This window comes from Alosa pseudoharengus, unplaced genomic scaffold (assembly GCF_046254945.1).
Source record: "Alosa pseudoharengus isolate Yale_2024_CS ecotype anadromous, Long Island Sound unplaced genomic scaffold, YU_APseudo_1.1 YU_APseudo_1.1_scf_20, whole genome shotgun sequence".
Classification (NCBI taxonomy): domain Eukaryota; kingdom Metazoa; phylum Chordata; class Actinopteri; order Clupeiformes; family Clupeidae; genus Alosa; species Alosa pseudoharengus.
Window position 1 is genome coordinate 10,053,916 of NW_027468664.1, and position 8,952 is coordinate 10,062,867.

The 8,952-nt window shown below is 43.3% G+C and overlaps 1 long non-coding RNA gene across 1 annotated transcript; it reads right to left on the reverse strand.

Moving 5' to 3' along the window:
- Positions 1-218: 218 nt before the first annotated feature.
- LOC143136054 (uncharacterized) lies at positions 219-2,174 on the reverse strand. The gene is made up of 4 exons (XR_012989258.1): positions 1,920-2,174; positions 835-905; positions 621-704; positions 219-304 (listed from the first exon to the last, which is right to left on the reverse strand). It is a non-coding gene; the product is annotated as an uncharacterized LOC143136054 (long non-coding RNA).
- Between the last annotated feature and the right edge of the window lie 6,778 nt (positions 2,175-8,952).

The window sequence follows — 8,952 nt, forward strand, 5'->3', positions numbered from 1 at the left end:
GGTGACTTGTTCTGCTGTAACATGCATTCTGCTTTAATATGCATATAGACAGACTTAACAAAACATTACAAGCACCGAAACATGAACAAGGAAATGTCCATGGGTACTAAAATAATATAAGAAGCCATATTCATTCATACCCATCTTGCCACTAGACGTACCACTCCTACTCTCGCTGCTGTAATGCTTTACTGTTTTTTTGATATTCATTTACACTTACCAGGTATTCCTTTATGAGTTTCTCCGAGCCTTCGTACACAAGTGCTTTCAGGTTGCAAGTTCTCAACAAGCCAATGGTATGATTCTGCAAAATAGGGAAATGAACATACAACTTACATTTACAAATTAAGTATCTTAATGTTTAACATGCCTTACCATGCAACCCCCAAAGTTAAATGTTAAAAGAGATTTTTGGAACGCACTGATCTTCAATGTAAATCTATTCATGGGGTTGAAACAGGCAGTACACCCCTATGTCAATGTTAACTTTCAAATTCATGTCAGCAAGGTAAGACCTTTCAAAAAAAGTTAGCAGTTGCATGGTAAGGTCCGGTAGCTCATGGCCTAATATTGGATCACAGGTTTTCAAAGTGGGAGGCACAAAACAACTTCTCACTAACCTGGTCAATGGCAGCCATGATCTCCTCCCTTCCTACGCACACACAGCAGACAGCCTGGAGCAGTTGATGTCGAGTTCTGACATTCTGACAACGTTATGAGGGGAGAGGAGATAGGAAGAACAAGTAACAATACAACCCAGCATTTGGAAATACAGAAAGAATTACAATTAGCATATGGCATGGGTGTCTGTGACCAAAGTGACCATGAGCTAACCTGTAATACTTCAATAAATGAGACCTTGATGACACTTCGGTCTTGCGCTCTTTGCACTGCCACATAAAGGCCTGTGGGGAGAAAGAGAAAGTATATCAAACTCAACAAATTTACACTAAAATGTGTAAAACTATAATAATATTAGATCACAGAATCAATTGAGAATTTTAATAAAATTGAACTAGGAAGATAACCTTTAATTAGATTGGCTTGTTTGTGATTTAATTAGTTACTTGTTTGTGATTAACAAATCATTCAAACATTGAAGAGTAGGCAGCTTCTAGCATGACAAATGTGAAATGATTTACCTCCCGAATATAGTGGTTGAGAACAAATGTGTGTGCTTAAAATTGACAAGTTCCCATGCAAGAAACTGCCATTTGCTTTCTTTAACTGATATATAAGCCGGATGAGAGCCAAGTAGCCTATGATAGCAATACAAAAATAATGACAAGTCTGATGTTCCTGCAACTGCTGTACTTGCAGCTACACGTGGCTAATGTTAGCAGCTACAGAGAGACTAGGCAAGATGGCAGTTTGCTACACGAACATTAAAATGATTAAAATGTTTCTTGATGGACTTTAGAGCCTGCATAATTGTTCATGACACACAAGGATCATTTGGTCAAACAGAGTGGGGTGCACCTAACAGTTACGTTTAAACATTAAACTTTTCCGATACTGATCCAACAATTAGTATTCACATAAACCCAGGCAGGGTTTGTATGGGGCTAACGATAGCTGCTATCTTATCTTACCAGTTAAATACATGAAGTTGTATTGACCTTGGCACTTCTATGAACATTCAACTGTGGTTTATATGAAATAACCCCATCAAGGCACCACCCCTGTCTATCTTCAGTAGGGAGTAAAACTAAACTGGGAAACATGATAGAATTCTAGCCTGAGATGACATAGCTCGCCAGCCACCATGACAGATTTAGTAGCTAACATTAGAAGCTAGCTGCTCGAGTTTAGTAACACATGTGCACTATAAAATCTACTAAAATGATTATTTAAGTTGTTGTTACGACAAACTCGCTAAACTCAAAACAAAAACACTATGAACAGCAACAAATACATACCTTGCAATTACAGGATCCAAAAATGTTCCGTGAGTAAGCAAGGAAAAAATGGCGGCGCTTCACTTTCTCAACCGTCTCTGGCGGAGTCCTCACCATGGTCCTCATAAGTTGTGAAATAATGCTACGGCAACTATAGAGGGACAAATTTCCTAATCTAATGCGTTTTGTTCAAGAAAGTTGTGTAGATCCAATGCAAACATGTTAAGTTAATCAGCAAAAACGCATTATTGATTTGAAATAACACAACTAACTCAATTTCACCTTAGAAACCTAATTTTGTTCTGTAAATCCTACGAAAGAGGATTTATTAAGATGAACAATAGTGAGATTTCAATTTTTTGAGTGTACCTAGTTCAGTCATTCCAACTATATTAAACATCATCTACCTAGCAAATAATTTAACCTTTTAAACTATCCACCTATTTAACTGTTCAGTCATTCCAACTATATTAAACCTCATCTACCTAGTTCAGTCATTCCAACTATATTAAACATCATCTACCTAGTTCAGTCATTCCAACTATATTAAACCTCATAGGAAATAATTTAACCTTTTAAACTATCCACCTATTTAACTGTTCAGTCATTCCAACTATATTAAACCTCATCTAGGCCTACCTCGCAAATAATTTAACCTTTTAAACTATCCACCTATTTAACTGTTCAGTCATTCCAACTGTATTAAACGTCATCTACCTAGGAAATAATTAAACCTTTTAAACTATCCCCATATTTAACTGTTTAGTCATTCCAACTATATTAAACCTCATCTACCTAGTTCAGTCATTCCAACTATATTAAACCTAATCATGTTGGTTGCCAGTTAGCACATCATCTGTTTTAACAATATATTTCACACCATATGTTTTGCATTTTAATGCACTGGTAATTCCCTGGAATTGCATTTTCTAGTTCTTATTATTATAGTGCATGAAAATGCACTATAGCTTCAACCGTTTAACATAGAAACTTCATTCAAACTATGTTAGGTAGGTCTTACTTAGGACATGTTGGCTTTGTATTTTTCAGCTTTGTAACTTTTATACTTTTTAAACTATTAATTAAAAACTAATCAAAATTTCCCCATAGACTTAACATGGGCTGATGACATCACAATAGAGCCGTTAAGCAATTAGAATCCTATGGCAGGTGTTCTGGCCACCTGCATCAACTGCCAGTCTCAGGCTTTAAGCATACAAACTGGCCCTATTAAGACTACACATCCTGTTCAACTGCTTCCTCTGCCAAAATACCTCCTTTCAAAATAAAAGTCCTCACTACAATATTTCACTGTTAAACAATTTAACCCTTAAACTTACTGAACTTTTTAACTGTTCAGCCATTGTAACTGTTACTTGTCATCAACTATGACTCCTACCCACTGTAGCTAGTTAGCATGGTTAACATTGTTAACATGGTTGTAACAATCTGCTTGGTAGTTTTTTTTAGATTATTAACAAAATATCACGGGATTCATGGACTGAGTTACAACTAATGAAATTGCTTCTTTTAAATGAATTCAGGAAGACACCGGGATTGCAATAGATCTTAATGTGACATGTATTTCCCAGACACACGATATCACCAATACACCAACACACAGTATTAAATCACACCATATCCAACAAATCGTGCTGCCAGTTTAAATGTCTATGCGCGCAGGCCACGCGTCTTCGCCAGCACGGAAACAGTATCTCAAAGTCTCTCCACACGTACGGGAAAGTACACGACACGATTGAAAAAAACTCCACGGCAACAGTCTTAATAATCCAATGGAAAAGGTGAAAAAGTAATCCACAACGTTATTGCCCAAAAGGAAAAAATAGAAAAACAACTCCAGCGATAGAGAACAAAAAAAAAGATCCTTCTCACCGGTATCGGATGTTTTTATCCACCACGAAGGAGGTTGGATTCTCTCCGAACAGACCCGGGTATGCAATGTCCGATAAACCTTTTTCCTTGTAAGCTTAAGTGTACAGGTCTCTCGTAGGCTCCCTGCGTAAATTTTAAGCTCCTCTCTTAGCGCACTTCCTCGTTTTTTATTCTCTTCAAACTTAGCGCGTCATTCTCCTGACAAAACATTCCCAGTCAGCTGACGGGGTTTGACAGGTCACCCCTAGTCAGCTGATCTAGCCCAACAACATAAACAAACTCACGTTGATCGGTTAAATGACAGACACAGTGGTGCGCTACAGAAATCCAAGTAATGCATATGAATTGTCCTTTTATGCTAGTAAACATTTCATAATGACCATGCATACAAAAGAAAGGTAATCATAAACTTATGTGGTGATGCCACATAGACCCCCCCTCCAGCCGGAGGCTTCTAGGGTGAGACACCATAATATTTTTTGAGATTCACCACATTTATAGTATCCTCTTTATCAGGTGGGATACTCCATCTGACTCTATAATTAATAGGCCCTAATTTTTTAATGACATTAGCTGGCCCTTCCCACCTAGGCGCAAGCTTAGAAGTGAATTTGTCACTGGCTTTGGAGAGTGGATGGGACCTGACCCAGACTAAGTCACCCAGCCGAAATTGCACATCTTTGCGACGGGAATTGTAGTACTTAGCTTGTCTAGCCTGGTGCACTCCTACTCTCTGTCTAACCTCCTCTGTCATCCTCTGTTGTCTCTCCACTAGATTGTATGCTGCATGCTGAGCAGGAGATGGTGGGTGACTGATGAGCCTCTCTAGTGGACCCTTGAGTTTTCTGCCCAAGGCAAGCTCTGCAGGAGTCCGCCCAGTGGTCTCCTGATGGGCTGTATTAAGGGCAAAGCGGAACTCTGTCAGCCACTGGTCCCAGGTGTTGTGATGCTGACCAACAAAGGATGCAATCATGGTCTTTATGGTCCGGTTGAAGCGTTCTGTGAGGTTGTACTACCCCCCAGGTCTTGCAGAGGCCAGATAAAAGGGTGGAGGTAAACTGAGGTCCTCTGTCCGACACCAGGTATTGCGGCACTCCCCAACGCGTGAATATTTCTTCCCTGAGAATCTTGACGAGACGAGGTGTTTTTCCATCTCTCAAGGGAAACATTTCCACCCACTTTGAGTAGTAATCGACTACCACCAGCAGGTAAGAGTTGGCCTTTTTGCTTCTTGGGAAAGGACCCATAAAGTCAACTCCCAACATCTCCCCTGGGGCAATGATTTCGATGCTCTGGAGTAGACCTGATGGTTTGTTGTTATCAGCCTTATATTGCTGACAGGTTTGACAATTATTTGTGTGTTCCCAGACGTCTTTCCGGACACTTGGCCACCAGGCTACCTCTAGGATCCGTAGCAGAGTCTTCAACCGTCCAAGATGTCCACCCAGTGGATTGTCATGGAAGTACCACAGGAACTCTGGGACCAGCGATTGGGGAACAACCAATTGGCACTTCTCCCCTTGGTCCGATAAGGGAATTCTCCGATACAGCACCCCCTGATGCATGACGAAGCTGATGCGGTCCGGGGAAGATACCTGAGAATCGTCCGATCGCCACTCAGTCACCCTTTGGTCCTTCTCCTGTTCCTGGGCAATCTCGGCCAAGGTAGTAGGTAGCTCAGAGTGGTTTCGGGTGGCGACCGCCCAACAGGGTGATGGCTGAATTGAGAGCGGCTCATGGGCCCGGGACAGCGCGTCCGGGGCAGCATTAAGGCATCCCTTGCGATACTGCACCTTGAAGCTGAACTGCTGCAGCCGGAGGATCCACCGGGTCAGCCTGGAGGAGGTCTTCGGGCAGTTGAATGCCCATGACAGAGCAGCGTGATCAGTGAAGACGGTAAACTCCACACCCTCCAGGTAATGTCGCCACTTCTCCACAGCCCAAACCACGGCCAGGCACTCCTTTTCCGAGGTGGAATAGTTTCGTTCCGGGCCTCGGAGTCCTCTGGAGGCGTAAGCGATCACTCTCTCCCCCTCGGGGGTGTTTTGGGACAAGATGGCCCCGAGACCCACGTCACTGGCGTCAGTGAGTACCTGGTAGGGCAAAGCTGGATGGGGCTGGGCAAGCACGGGAGGATTCTTCAAGGCCTCCTTCAAGGCCTCAAAACTGGCCTGACACTGATGGGTCCAGTTCCAATCCACTCCTTTCCGCTTCAGATTGTTAAGAGGGGATGCCAGGTCTGCAAAATGATGAATGAATTTGTGGTACCAGCCAGCCAGTCCCAGGAAACGCTGTAAGGCCTTCACATCCTGTGGCACTGGAAAGTCTGACACTGCCTGCGTCTTAGCTGGGTCCACCTCCACGCCTCGATCTGAGACAATGTGCCCCAGGAACTTTAACTCCTGCTTGAAGAAATGGCACTTCTTCATGTTCAGACTGAGAGTGGCTGCCTGTAGCCTCTGAAAAACTGCTGCCAGGTCTTGCTGATGTTGCTGTCGGGAATGAGAGTATACGATTATGTCGTCTATGTAAACAAAACATATCTTTCCTCTCAACTCTCCCAAGACCCTTTCCATTAGCCGTTGGAATGTGGCTGCAGCATTACGAAGTCCAAAAGGCATAGCCTTGAATTGGAATAGGCCAAGAGATGTAACAAAGGCAGTCTTTGGCTTACTCTCCTCAGTCATGGCCACCTGCCAGTACCCGGACTGCAAATCCAATGAACTGAACCAGGAGGCGCCTTCCAGTGATTCAAGGATGTCGTGAATTATGGGCATTGGATATGCATCGGGCAAGGTCTTTGCATTTACTCTCCTGTAGTCCACACAGAACCTGTAGGCCCCATCTGGTTTATTCACCAGGACCACAGGGGATGACCAGGCAGACTGAGAGGGTTCTATGATGTTGTCTTTTAGCATTTTCTCTACATGCTCCTCAATGACTCTCTTCTTCAGGGGAGACACCCGGTAGGCCTTGGACCTGACCGGGACTTCATCCTGGATGAAGATGGCATGCTTTTCCACATTGGTCTTTCCCAGCTTATTGGAGGTAACCGACGGCCAGGCCCTCATCAGCTGTTGGAGCCCTTCTGGGTAGTCAGTGTCATAACCTGGCACCGACTCCGCCGTGGAAGTGGAAACCCAGCAAGGAGGTAATTCCCCTGGAGGCAAAGCATAGTAGAGAAGAACACCCTGTGACGAGGTGAGTGTGTCTTGATTACTTTCACTAGAGTGGCCTCGCGGTTGTTTGAAGCCATAATAGGTGTAACCTCTATTGGTTTTCAGTCCGTAACAGTTTTTGGCCAGGTTGAGGATGACACCAGTCATAGCGAGGAAGTCTAGACCTAGGATCACAGGAAACGCCAGGTGACGATCTTCCATTACATGGACTTCGACAGCCCACTGTTTGCCGTGCCAGTCTAGATATATTGTTTTCTTCCCCAGGGCTTGGTGAACGGTTCCATCCGCCATAACGAATCTCTGCCTTTCTGCCGGAAGAAAAACTTCCTCTGCTGACGTCACCTGCCGCCACAGACTCTCCTTCATCAATGTGAAGGTACTGCCAGTGTCCAATACAGCCTCCCCCTGCCTTCCTCTGATGGTAATAGGCACTAACAGGAGACCCTGTTGTTCTTTATTGTAGGCCTGATGTTGCACCACACTAAGCTCTGCTGCATTGCAATGGAATTTTTTCTCTGATGCTTTTTTTTCTTGCTTTTCAGAACTCGCGTGCACCTTCTGCCAATACTCCTTGGCTCCGGCACAGTCCTTCTCTACCATAGAGCCCACTTTCACGAGCTGTGTCACAGTTGATACCGCTCCACGGAGACAACCAGCCACTCTAGGGTTAATATTATTCAAGGTGCGCCTGACTATCTCTTCCTCAGGCATATCCTGCTTCCATTTTAGACATAAAGCCTGATAATCATATGCAAAGTCTCTGAGGCATTGATCAGGTCTCTGTACTGTTGACCTCATTTACTCCTCCACTTCGCTCAGATAATCTGTAGACAGAAAGGCGGCCATAAAGGTGTCCTTGAATGAGGCCCAATCATGGATCTGCCGTTTTGTAGCCTTCCACCAACTAAGTGCCGGTCCTTTTAAAACTGCTGAGAGAGCACCTAACAGCTCATGATTGGAGAGGGGTCGCACTTCTAGAAAGTTTTCGCACTGCTCGATAAAGTGCAAGACATCAGATGACTCACTAGTGGGGCCAAACGTGGGAAACTCTAGTTTAACAGGAGGCTTGGAGTAGAAAGGAGATGCACCAGACAGACTAGTGGTGATAGAGGGAACTACTGGACTGAGATTTGTGGGTACTGTTTTCTGTATTAGAGGAGTGCTAGTCAGCCTTAGCTTGTTCAACTGCTTTTTCCAGTGTTTATCTCTACGTAAGAGGCAATTATAAACCTCTCTATCCATTTTTTCTAGGCTGGACATTAACACATTTCCCAAATCAGCCAAGGTCTCATCAACATATTGCCTGAAACTCGCCTCTCTATTTACAGCACTTGTAGCAGAATCTCTAAAATCATTCTCCAGTTTGCTCATTTGTTGTTTTAGGACAGTAACACTACTGGTTAATTCCTCAACCTCTGTTTGTACAGTTTGTGTAATTGTCTCCACATCTTCCACAACATCATCCTTAACAACATCATCATCATCATCAGCAATATCATCATCCTCATCATCAGCATTATCCTCATCATCACCATCGTGATCATCTCCATTTTCCCCATCAGCCACACCATTATCCTCATGTGCATTATTTTCAACATCGTCATTCTCTTCATCACCAAGGTACAATGACTTCAATAAAGATGTTACTGAATCTGTTGCAGTTGTAGACCTTCTTGTAACAAATGGCCCAGCTGTAAAATCTGGGTCACCAAACACAGGTGTATGACGTGGCAGGGTTGACTCAGGAGTGGCTTGAAGCCCCCTTTCACAATCTCTTCCTGCCATACTATTTCAGTATCAATGAATGAAGACAGAATTTTTTAAAGATACAAAATCAACGTAAATCAGTTCCCCGTACGGGCCACCATATGTAACAATCTGCTTGGTAGTTTTTTTTAGATTATTAACAAAATATCACGGGATTCATGGACTGAGTTACAACTAATGAAATTGCTTCTTTTAAATGAATTCAGGAAGACACC